At 36.4% G+C, this 13,291-nt stretch overlaps 1 protein-coding gene across 1 annotated transcript in view; it reads right to left on the bottom strand.

The window, feature by feature from the left end:
* The window catches only part of LOC139774779 (uncharacterized), a 211,392-nt gene that overhangs the window by 188,063 nt on the left and 10,038 nt on the right, over nt 1-13,291 (bottom strand). The window lies entirely within an intron of this gene.

Here is a 13,291-nt window from a genome sequence, read left to right as displayed (position 1 = left end):
TTAGTAACTAACGAGACCCTCGTTACCGGCTACGTGACGGCAAGAATGATTGGAGTAAAAAGCGCGAGACAGTGAGTGATCTCTCTCTCTCTTCCGAGTAAGCTCAATCGTCATAGCTTAAAACCGAACGACAAATCCCATTCCGTCCCAGCAACAGGTTGCACTCGACACTAATTTGCGAGATTGTCGTCCCGCGTCCGCCCAATTAAGACTCTTAAATCGACTTCGGACTAGTTTCTTCCGAATGCAAGATCGGCGTGACTGGTAACAGGCGACAAATCGCGGTCATAAATCAGCATGTCATTTTGAGGATATATCTACATACAGATTGTTACATATTATTGTTTTAAACAATTAGTAAACTCTTCAGAAATAACCAAGTTCTTCTGGAAACAAAAAGCGCGTTTATAAGCTCTCTTTAATAATGTTAGACTAGCACTGAATGTACCTTTGTCGTTCGCGAATTCAATTTCTATCCTTATTGAATGCACAAAGCGCATGTTCCCAAAAATGTTGAGATCAAACGGGAAATTGTCGGCCTCGTCGCTATTTTTTCTACGAGCAGAAAAGCCGACTGATTTTCATACTTCGCGAGCGAGCAGCGGCGCGGCGGTCGTATTAAAAGTTACTGGAATAGTTGGGCGAAGCGTTTACTCGAATACACAATTTAAACTTAAGCGGAAATGCACATCCTTACTGGCCGCAATCCCGCATTCTTGCCATCGCAACGGACCGTCGAGGGAAGGGTTGATGGAAAGGGCTGGTTCGCGCCGGTCTCTCGCGTGAAGTGCGCAAGAATGCCAATCTCGGCGATAGAACGCGAGAGGTCTTTGGGAAAATAAAAGGAAAACTCAATAGAAAGAAAGAAAATGGAAGGAAGAAGGAAAAAAGGGAAACTTCGCCGAAAATGCCCCTAATGCATGTATAATATTTATAAAGACTGAATCATGCTACGAGCAGATTCTGTATATACTGTTATACGCGGAGATATGCAACGAAGATACCAAACATATAAGAGACATTATCTTGACTCAATCAACACTTCTCACCAAGTTTTACATTACAATTTTTCAATTAATAAGAAATATGAAGATTTAAGAGATACTTTTAAGCGATGTCTAAATGGCGTTGTGTAATATATTTAAGATAAAAACATAATTTGTATATAATTTTTCGAGAAAAGGTTTGTTTTTGAAAAGCTTTTTTCCGGAGTTAATAGCTTTACTTGTAACAAATTTATATTTTTTTTTCTCGGTCCACTTTTATATGGAGGTATATTACGATACCGTACTGTACGTCCAGCGATACTCGACGTTGCACGCAAAAATAAAAATGTGGGAGGAAAATCCTGTGTAGTCCACTTTCCATGATTTACCCCGGCATACGCGCACACACAAACATGTCTCTCTCGGTGTAGGTGATATATACGCATGCCCTCGCAGGCACAGTATCCGAGATAATTTGAATTCGCCGAGTGGAATATAATTTAATAAAACTTTACCGCGTGGAATTCGCATTAGCTACGCATTACCTTGGCTCTCCTCCGCTTCGGCTGCTTACTTTTACCCCCGGGGTTGTTTTCGTAAGCAAACAAATTTCTTTCGTAAGATTTACGGCAGTCACGATGTTATGTCTGACAGCATTTCGAGAACTTCGAAATAATTTCCTCTTGGCCTTATCGACTATACTTGCACGTGCTCCATTATAAATAATTGCTGATTCGCGCGATTAGCTAGCGTAGAAGATTTTGATATTGTATGATAAATTTGTGCAAATTCAAAATGCAAAAGATACACGGAGAGAATTTTTCGTTATAGATATTTTACCGTTAAATTCGCTAAATGTGAGACAACTTGGCAACCAATCAAATATTACCGGTAACAAGAGGAATTTTTGACATATACAAAAGACATTTTACAAACGTAACAACGTAACAAAAATTACCAAGCATATTGGTAATTTTTGAAAAATTGTATATTTTATTAAGGTAGATATTAATCAGAATAGCTCGCATAAAATTCTTCGTAATACATGTTGTCCCACAACTACCGTGATTTTCAGGATAAATTCTAAGAGAAAATTCTCTCTGTGTACATACTATCCGCATTTAACATTGTTAAAATCGTTTTATTCTACATCTCTTTGTCAAAAAACAAGTAATGATTTTTCGATAACCAGGAAATATTCAGGATAATTGCAAAATTGCCATCGAAAAATTTATAATGCTGCTCAAGCATATGGAATATTCAATTTTCCATATGAAATTCAACATGAAATTCGATTCTGTATTAATCCCAGTGCAATGGAATTGGATATACATAGAAAACGCACTACAAAGGCGTGATTTAATATAATACTCATGCAGAGTTTCAAAATCGCCCGAGATCACCCCAATAATTTATATTGATTATGAGCATTCTAATAATTTTATAAATCGTAAAAATTGCAATATTAAACAATATACTATGTATATTAAGTATATCAAATCGACAATGTCAAGGCATAAATAAATGTTGTGCAAAAGATAATCGCTTTTAGATAATCAATTATTGCGGATATACGTAACAATGTATATGCGCGATCAATGAATAATAATTATACGATAAATCGAACACGATCAACTAATAATAATTATACGATAAACTGGACACTCTTCTTCTCTTTTCTTTCTTTTCTTATTGTCATTCGTTAGTTTAAAATATATAGATAGCTATTAATTAGATTTTTTGTATTACACGTGCATGGAAAGTAGCACTTTCCGTGTGTGTTTTCTGTGCGGAAAGTAACGATTTGCCGACATCTACCTACAAAATATTCCACACGTCATATCCAAAGTCATATTTAACGGGAAAACCGTGCCCTAAGACTTATACCTAACGGGTTCAAGCCATACCTAACGGGTATCAACGCCATCTCGCAGCGCACACAGAAAACAACTACCGAAAATACCGCCACTTCGCCTCTTCCTAACACACACCTAACCTAACAGCTACTCATATGTCACTCTACTGTACATACTTGTACGCGCAACTCACATAATAAAGCAATTATAAAGTGAAAAAAATGGATTATATTATCCTAGAAACCGATAGTGACAACGAACTCACGCCTCCAGAAATAGTAGAAAGTGCCAAAACCGTAGTGCAAAATTTATTGCCACCAAAATCAAAAGAAAAATATATGATAACTTACAACAAATTTATGCAGTGGAAAGCTGAAAAAAAAACGAAATCTATGTCTGAACATACACTATTGGCATATTTCAAGGAGCTGTCAAAATCTCAAAAGCCATCTACTATGTGGGGAATATACTCGATGCTGAAAGCCACCATCAAAATCAACAATGATATTGACATCTATAAATATGACACACTCATTGCGTTTCTTAAAAGACAGGCTAAAGGATTTCAATCAAAAAAATCAAACATTTTGACACCAGAGCAAATTAAAAAATTTATAGATGAAGCTCCCGATAACACATACTTAGCTACAAAGGTAAATATCAAATATAAAATAAAAATAAATTATCGCATAATAACTCAATCATTAAATATAATTAGAAATATACAAATAAATAATAAAGACTTTACACATTATATACACGCATACTCAACTTTATACATTACTTACATGTATATACTTAACTATTTACAGCTAGCTACCATCTTTGGAATATGTGGCGCATGTAGAAGAGAGGAACTGACTAAAATAAATATCCAAGATATTGAAGACAAGCAATCTATATTGCTAATTAAAATTCCAATAACAAAAAATAATAAACCCAGAAGCTTTGTAGCCGCCGAAGAATTCTACAGTGTATATAAAAAATATATATCTCTTAGGCCAAAGAACGTTCAAACTTCAAGATTCTTCTTGAATTACCAAAAGGGAAAATGCACCCACCAACCAATAGGAATAAATAAATTTGGCAGGATGCCAGCCATCATCGCAAAGTATCTCAACCTATCAGATCCTGATTCTTACACTGGTCACACCTTTCGTCGCACTTCTGCCACGCTCTTAGCAGACTCTGGAGCAGATATCTTAACACTAAAACGCCACGGTGGCTGGAAATCCAACACAGTAGCGGAAGGATACATAGAAGACTCCTTCAACAACAAAAAGAAGATTTGTAATCAAATCACAATCACAATAGTAAATAACAATTCTGTAAACCTACAAACATCAGAAACAAGTATCGACAAGCCATCAACATCTACAATGTGCAATAACAACAAAAAAAACCAAGAAATAAACTTTAAAACTAACAACAGTCAACTAAATATCAACAAATTAAATGAAACATTGTCAACATGTAAAGCCAAAAATATTACAATAAATATAAACAACTATGCTAATCTGACAATTAAAATACCACCAAATAACGAATAATTTTTCAATCTTATTCTTTTAGTCTTTCATTCTTTTATTATCGATGTACGATCGCAATGTTAATTGTGGCAGATTAGTATCACCACAATATTCTTAGTTAATATAATTACATTTTCTTATTTATAAGTATTATTTATCATATATAATCTAGATTTAATACCTGCGTTTTTTCAGTGCAATAAAATTCATTTAATAGTCCATTTTTTATTTCTACTTCTAAAAATGCATATATTAAAAACAATGACATTCTTTATAACAGATGTGTGATTGTAAAATGTTATTATTTTTAGTTTATAATTTCACATGGATAATTTATAATTTCTATAAGTATTCAATAAATTGTTTTATTTACAAAAATGAAAAAGAATTCGCAACAAGTGACTAAAATAAAATAAAAAATGAGTGACAAAAACATCATACCAGATGTTCTTCTAATTTCTTTTTATGCCTTACAAAAAACGTACAAAGCTTTCTTTCTTTTGCAGGATATATTAATCACGACCGATACTAAATATATTTCTCATCTATTTGCTCCTGTAATAAACGTTGCTTTTATCATAGGCGGGGGGAGGGGCGGAGCCCCCCCTCCTCGCCTGCGCCCATACTCGGGGGGCTTTGCCCCCCCCCCTCGCCCCCCGCAAATCCTTCTTTAAACTAAACGCACTTGTGATATAAAATAGTGTGTGTAACACGTGCGGGTTGACACCCGCACTCGTGTAATATAGGTATCGCTCACTCGTGCGAGTAAACGCACTCGCCTTCGGCTCGTGCGTCTACCCGCACTCGTCTAATATACGCACATTTCCACTCCCTTAACCCCCATCCCTACATGCACTTGTAATACAAAATAGTATGTGTTACACGTACGGAAGTTGGCTATTGGTCACGAGCGCGGGTAGGCCTACCCGCGCTCGTGACCAATAGCCAACTTTCCGCACTTGTAACACAATATACTAATCCCTCTTCAAATGTGATATTTCTTTATATATCTTAGTATATCTACAGATACTAAAAAAAGTACTAAAAGTACTAAAAAAAAGTGTCACAATTGTAACGTTAAAATAACTACTATCCCTCTTTTTCAATTTCTTTCAATTTCTATTATGAGAATATCCTATTTTCAAATACAAAGTCTATGTAACGAAATCTTTAAGTAACATTGCTTGTACGCGACCTCAATTGCCGGGAAATCAATACCGGTCATTCCGAAATAAACGTAACACATATTCTCGCCAATTTTGCGAAATAATCCGCTGCTTGGCCGTTATTACTAGATGTCATCGCACAGTTTTGTTGGCGATTTTGCTAAAAGCCCTTTATGACGCATATGGAGATTGCAAGGAGATCAGATCCCGGAAAGCGTGATCATCCACCGACTACAGCCTCATGCATATTCCAAACTGCACTCGTCCGTCAGCTTGGAGAGCTCACTTTTGGCACTGTTGTATTCTGACTGCCACATAACTCGCATCACGTGATTGCCTCTGTATATGCGGAAATGGTTGCTCTGGGATGGTTTTGCTTTAGAGAATAGAATGCTATCCGGAAAACTAAAATCGCCTTTCATTAAACTTTAATGAATAATATCGCTAATGCAACCACACAGTTCGTTGATGTAATATAATAATCTATATTGAGAATAATTATTTAAAATTATGTCAAGTAAAAATCGTTTCTCTGTTAACATCTTGTAGAAATAGATTGTACTGTCTATTCGACATATTGCGTCGATAGGAGAACAATCCATTCAACCAATTTTAATCTTATCAAAAATAATCATGTGTATAAACTTTTAAATTTATCGTATATATCCACTTTTAATCATCGTAAATATTTCTTTAAAAATACGATATCGTGGAATAATGTTTGAGCAACAAGAACATAAATCTGCTGACGATAAAAATCTTTTCCCGCTTCTCTTGAAGCCATTTTCATGGCTCTTCTACAGTTTTGGCGTCGACCGTAAATTTTTGGCCGGATGGCATTCTTTAAGGCTATGTCGGCCCCTTTTTTTCGATGCTCTGAAAAATGTCGTTCGCGAACAGCGAATTTGCGGAAAACGCCGACGTCGTCGAGGAGATCAAAAAATGGGCTCTCTCCCTTTATGGGCGAGCTGGGAATTTCGTCGCGGAATGCACACCATTCCCCTATGAGGAACATTTTGAATTAAGAGAGATTACGTGAAAATGCATACTCGCGCAGTTATTTGGCAAACAGAGTATCAATTTTGACTATAAATCGACACTGTTTACGTGAAATAACCGAGGGTATCGCTTTCGATGCGATAATACGACAGCTATATCATTCTTCCTTGTTATTCCGTTGTTCACATTATTAACATAAAGTTATACATAAACGTAAAGTTATACGGAAATAAAAAAATTAATCGCTTTAAATACGGTATAGTGTAATAAATTCCCCTCTTTATATCGCGCCGTATTGATCGTCATTACAGTCGTTTAAAATTCCAGCTATGCAGCGAAAACGCATAATAGAGTAATATATCATAAGCGGTGCAACGTTTTCACAAAAATATGAGAAACGCATGCTATGCTATATCCTTCTGCATAATGTAACATAACGCTATTGCCGTATTTTGTCACATGAGCCAAATTGTGTGATATCGGATTTGTAATATGATATAGAGCAATTAATCGTTTGATTGTGCAACTGATCGTTTTTCAACAAGGTATGTTAAGAGCAACTGATTTAAATGAACAAAAAGCTGTTGTTTTTTTTTGTGCATCAGCGCTATAAAATAGCGATTCTGAATAACTATGCGATATGTCATAGAGAATAATAATACTCGGTTAAAATATATTCAACGATTCTGTTTAAATTAACAACACGGTGCTTGCCGTTTGCACGTAATACATACAAAAGCACAAAAGTCGGAACTTTTATGAAGCTAATACGCAGTTGCCTTGAGTTTCTAAAGTCGTGCACGGGTTTATCCCTCACGTCCCGAGCATATATTTAACGCTGCAACGCTTATTTGCACTGAAAAATCGCGTAAAGCCAGTAAAAGCGCAGGAATGTCGCAAAGCTGCTCACCTCTTCGCCATTCGGCAACGCCCGAAACATTTTAACGCTTTTTGGAAATATTTATCCATTGCATTTCTCTGTGACATATGTACATTTCCAATGCAATTAATTTGATTAATTTTGCTGGACAAACATACGTGTGTTTCTAATTTAATGAAAACGACTTCAAAATTTTCGAAAATTATTTGAAACATAGTTTGTTATGTTTGTCATTTAAAAAAGAGAAACTTTCTCGATATCAATAAATATGGTTTTAAAAGAGAATATTAAAAAAATCCTGAAATATATGTAACTCACAGCTTAAAAAGTTATATACGCAACGAGTTGTCAGAGCGAAATGTCGTCGCGAGTTGCAATTGTGGCAAATGTTGTATAGCGAGAGGGACGGACTTTACGCCATTCACGTCCTCGGCTTTCGCTCCGGCATAATCGCGCCGAGACGTCAGAACCACGCTGTGATGTACGGCGCTTGAAATCGTCCAAACTTTTGCATAGTTAACGTAAATATGTGCAACTTTGCCAGGCTATACCAAAGATCGCCGGTCGCCTTATCCCTGTCACGTTCCGCGCGTAGATTTCACGCTCTCGCGACACCACGTCTCCACGCACGCATGCACACACGCATGCACACACACACACACACACACGCACACGCACACGCACACGCACACGCGCGCGCGCACACACACATACACACACACACACACACACACACACACACACACACACATATACGGGCCGAAAAATCGTCAGGAACGTTAACCGCATTTCCTCGACCAAAACTCGCGAAATCCGCTTGACCCGGATTCCGACTCGCCCATAAAGCAAACCGTGTTCCGTTCGTCGAGATAAATGACGGCTGAAAGAGCGCGCAGAAAATTCGCCGCGTAATCGCATGCGGAAAAGCGCAATGCGTATCGCTGTCGACGGAGAAATAGATTGCATATCATCAATGGACGCAGGTTTCGAAAATTACACTTGAGAATTTTTAATCTCGTTCTCTAACTGTTATGTTGTGCTCTTAGAAACGAATTAATAATTCTTCTTTATGACATAAAAGGTAATAATATTTGCGTGCTTGCTATTGCGCTCAAAATAGCTCCGATTGTAGTACTATTTTCAATAAAGAGTATTATCTTCTGGCATACATTTAAATGGAATTGAAGATCTTTGCAATAAAATAATATAACGACGTTAATTAATAAAACGATACTACATGTTCGAATAGTAGAGTTTCTATAAATTCATAATTAAGGTTGAACTCTTTTAGAGAATTTCTACAACAATGCCGTTCTTAAGAAAGCCTATGTAAGCAAAAAAATAGAGATAGTTACGTACATTTTACATTCTAGAAAAACACTGTTCACGAAATGTTTCCTCTTAACTAATTCTACGAAATATATAAAAAAAGATTCTCGCAAAGTTGACGACTTTATCGTCGAGAGGGATGCAGGAGGTGTGACGGGACTGATGTGTCTTACGGCATTTTAGTGCAACAGATGTACGGATCGAACGGAGCAAGCGTCGGTCTACCAATGGGCATGACCACGCTGAAGGGCACAACCGGTACTCTGGGGCCCCTGGGGAACTACGGCTCGGGGATGGGAATAACGGGGGCCACGACCCTGCCACGGCCGGGAAACTGGCTGCGCCCTGCGGGCCTCAGGCTCGGGCACAGCGCGGCCCGGGTCCGCCTCTACTGCCAGGCAAAGTGAGGAGCCATGGTTCCGACAGGTGAGACATTTTTCATATATCTCTCTTCTATTGTTTTTTCGATCAGAAAAAAACCGCCGCGTTATTACATTTGCTTTTATAATTTTGTAACTGTTCGTATGTAGTATATCTCTAATAACCTCTTGGATATTTGTGCGAAATAACTGCAGTATTCTCTTTCACGTGTGATTGTAAAGAATTGTAAAGAAAGGAATCATAAGTTATCAAGTTATCAAGAGAAATAAAAAAGTTATGAAATTATTAAAAATTTAAAGCTCTCCAAAGTACATAATATCTTCGAAAAAGACATTATCGTTACACTTCTATTAATGATTGAACTACTTTTGAATTAAATAGAAAATAAATTCTTATGCATTATGTATTTTTTGTAAAACAAAGTCATGTATGTATTGTTAAAAATATATATATTTTTATTTTAGCAAACTATACTAACAACGACCAGCAATCACATTGCAATAGATTTTAACGTATTGTCATGTACGAACAGATTATAGCTTTTTTTATAGAGCAGTGAAAAAGATTATCATTTTTATAGTGTTCAGATTGGAATCGAAAGAAATCGGAGGAAGTGCGCATTTTTTATTGCAAAAACGATAAGTCAGCCAATCGGAAAAGAGCCGATCCTCTTTCCGTTGCATTATACACCGTCGTTATTGATTAGACCCTCGAAAGTTTGTTACCCTTCGTCATAAATTCAAATAGCAATAAGATCGTGTGAGGAACGATCGATATAATATAAGATATGTAGAGAGTTTTGAATTATAAATGTGCTATTAATGGATTAATCAACTACAAATTTAATGCAATTTCTCGTGTCAGAAAAAATATCTCTATAAATTTATTCGAAATAATAAGAAAATCTATTGAATATTGAAACAAACATGTGTTCTCATGTTTATGTTCTTTTATTTCACAATTATCGAAAAGAAATTGAAAGAAGATTAGATTCAAATATTTGATTTAAAACTGAAGCTAAAAATTCTCCTATCGAATAAGACTGGCTTAATTATTATATCTAATTGTTATAAAATGTACTAGTGTAAAACCATTTAGCATCTCGTGACATGTTTTGCACGTGTTTGGTTTAAAATATTTCTTGATAAGATACACAGAAAGTGCTACTTAATCTTTATCCTCAATATCTATTTTTTACATGCAGTTAATTTTAATTGATACATATCTTCCTTTTGTCTTTCAGTGACATCTCCTCCAGCCAGAAAGACGAGTGGTTTGTGTAGGTGAGTTAAAAATTATGGCGCATCCGGCAATCACACCGCGATTCGCTCGTTCATTTCGTTCTCTTTGAAACACGAGCGTAACCTGTGCTCGGTGGAACTTTGAAAATTTCAATTACAAAGAGTATGGCCATTATCATTGTCGCGATTACGTGGTCCGCCTCGGGGATGGACGTTCTGTTATGCTCGTATATCAAAGACTCTTTGCTTTTCAAAGTGCAATTACGAGGCAATCAAGCCGTTGAATGTCAATGTTAAAAAGTAATACCTACTCACATACTCGTATATCTCGACATAGCTTCGATATATCGACTGCTTATTTAGCTTAATTTGATTACCTATTATGTCTCTTTCCACGGCTATTTCGAATAATTGCATGTTATTATTATGGTTATGGCATAATAATTGCTTTTGTATATTACGAAAAGATGAGCGTGGTATTTCATAGAGAAATCGCATATACGCGGTACTTGCAATATATATATATAACTAAACTTTATTAAGTCTTACAAGATAAAGCAAATTTCATCACAACAGTCAAGTTACGATACGCGGCTTACAGATTTTTAGAGATTGTTTAGAAAGTATGTGTCAATGCGTAAAGTACTGTACGTGCATATTATAATTATTGTTGAAAGCATAAAGCTATCTCGGCTTACTCCTGTACATCATGTATTAATTAAATATGTAAGTTTTAATGTAACGTAGAATAAAATAACTCACATGAGAGTCAGAATCGTGAAAGGATAAAATACCTCGTATTTACATAAAAAAATAATTCTCATTTTATGCGCGTTTAATTCTTATCGATTTTTATGCGAAAATCCAGCGTGCATATGTTCAAATATTACTCTTTAAATATTACCAATTTCAATATTTCCTTTCAAAAGTGAACAATGTTACGAGCGTTTATAAAATACGTTGTAATTTGCTATCATATATGTACCCCTAAATTGAATTTTAAATTTCTATGCGTGCTCAATATAAATATAACGATCTCGCCATAATTTCAAGAGAACTAAATGTTACGAAGAAATGTGACGTGTGTGATACATTGAGTGTCACCATTAATTACATTCGATCCTACAATTCTTTGTCTCTTTGTAGCTGTAATTACACAAAAAATTCAGAATCAATTAAATCGAAATTAACTTCCATTGATGTCGGCGAAAATCAGCGATAAATCAAACAACGTGCATAATCGATTTGCTTTTGTGTCGATAGAGGCAGGCCTGGACCAGAGCCCGCAGGGTGAATCGGAGCGGTGGTGCCCTCACCGCCCCTGGGGGACGGGGCGACGCCAGACGTCGAATCGTCTTCTGCTGATCGTCGGTCGCGTGTTATCGGCAAACATCGAGCCACAAGTAACGCAGACGCAATTCCTAATCATCTTCTGATCCTCCCTTAAGTATCGTGGAACCGCACCGGAAATATAACCGATACGGACCGAAGGAAAACGCGGAAAAATTGAATTTCGTCGCGAAGAACAATTGTCTAAATCCTTTTTTACCTCATTTTGCAAAATTCTACATTTTGCCAGAAGAAATTTCTGTCACGGGATTATACGGATATTCCCGAACGATGAAGGATGGTTAGCTATTATGAAAATAAACGCAAACAAAAACAAATGGGGGAAAAGCGAGAAAGCAAAATCGATATTCCGAGTCGACATTCGCAAATTTGTTTGCATCGCTAATCGAGCTATTAATGAAGTAAACAGATTTTTACGATGATCGAACGAGCGTTGTTTTCGTAAAATTCGCTTGAAGAGAATACGTACAAATTGTTTACAAGGGACGGAAGCGGGATAGCGTCAACGTAATGCGAGGCGCGGACACGCGGTCCGAGAGACTATTGGACAAAAATTAATTGCAAACAGTATGAGTGGGGCGTCGCGTATGCGTACGTATGCGCGAGCGTGCGAATGTGAATAGAATGGGAGTGATAAATGCACGCACATAGCAAAAGGGGAGAGAGACGGGAGCTTCGATCTCGTGGTGCACGTGTGCGCAATGAGTTTTCGTTACGTAGCCTAGTCACGTAAGTCAGGTGTTTCTCGGTGTGTATTCTGTGAAGCAGTAGAGAGAGAGAGAAGAACGCCGTTTTAGTCGTACGGATCACATCCGCTGTTCACGGTAACGATTTTCGCGGGAGTCTTCATGAACCCGGCATTCTTACATTGCAATTGATAATTGCACTGCGATTTATTAAAATATATAAATAGAGTTATCTCAGTGAAATAATATTTAAAATAATAAATAATTCCAACTCATCTCTATAGACATGTGTGTATCAATAAAGAAGAAAAAATCACAACACAATATACATTGAGGATTAAACTGCCAAGCCAACTATGATGGCGAACGTTCGGATAGATTTATAACATTAAAAAAAACTATGAAAACAATGTACAACATCTCCAGGTATTTTTTAGCCGTTATACAATACATAAAACGTTATCCAATAATTTTTTTTTATTTGCTTCAAAAGAGAAACATCAAGAAAAAAGATTTCTACGAAAATTCGTCGCATGGAAAATCGTTACCGTGAAATCGTTATGTACACGCGCGCGAGTATTTGACGCAAAAGTGCGCTTGAGATGCGTTAGTGCGTATTGGCCGACGGAGTTGTAATATGAAATTGCAATCTATCTCATCCGTAGGAAAAGATTCGCGATTAAAGTTTGCTTTCATCATCTCTTTTTGTTTGACAATTCACAGCCAAATACTGATTAAGTTTCTCAATAGACATGCTTGTTATATATTACATAACTTTATGCATTCTCTCAAATATTTAAAAGAAACTTTTTTACTATAAAAGTTAAATATATTAATTTCAATGAATAAATCTACCAGTCCATTTAGGCAATATTTTGTCGACCGCTA

The sequence above is a fragment of the Temnothorax nylanderi genome, unplaced genomic scaffold (assembly GCF_030848795.1).
Source record: "Temnothorax nylanderi isolate EJ_2023f unplaced genomic scaffold, tnyl_v1.0 TNYL_tig0087_pilon, whole genome shotgun sequence".
NCBI classification, from domain to species: Eukaryota; Metazoa; Arthropoda; class Insecta; order Hymenoptera; family Formicidae; genus Temnothorax; species Temnothorax nylanderi.
The sequence above is the reverse complement of the archived record's forward strand: the minus strand, read 5'-3'. Positions and strand labels throughout refer to the sequence as shown.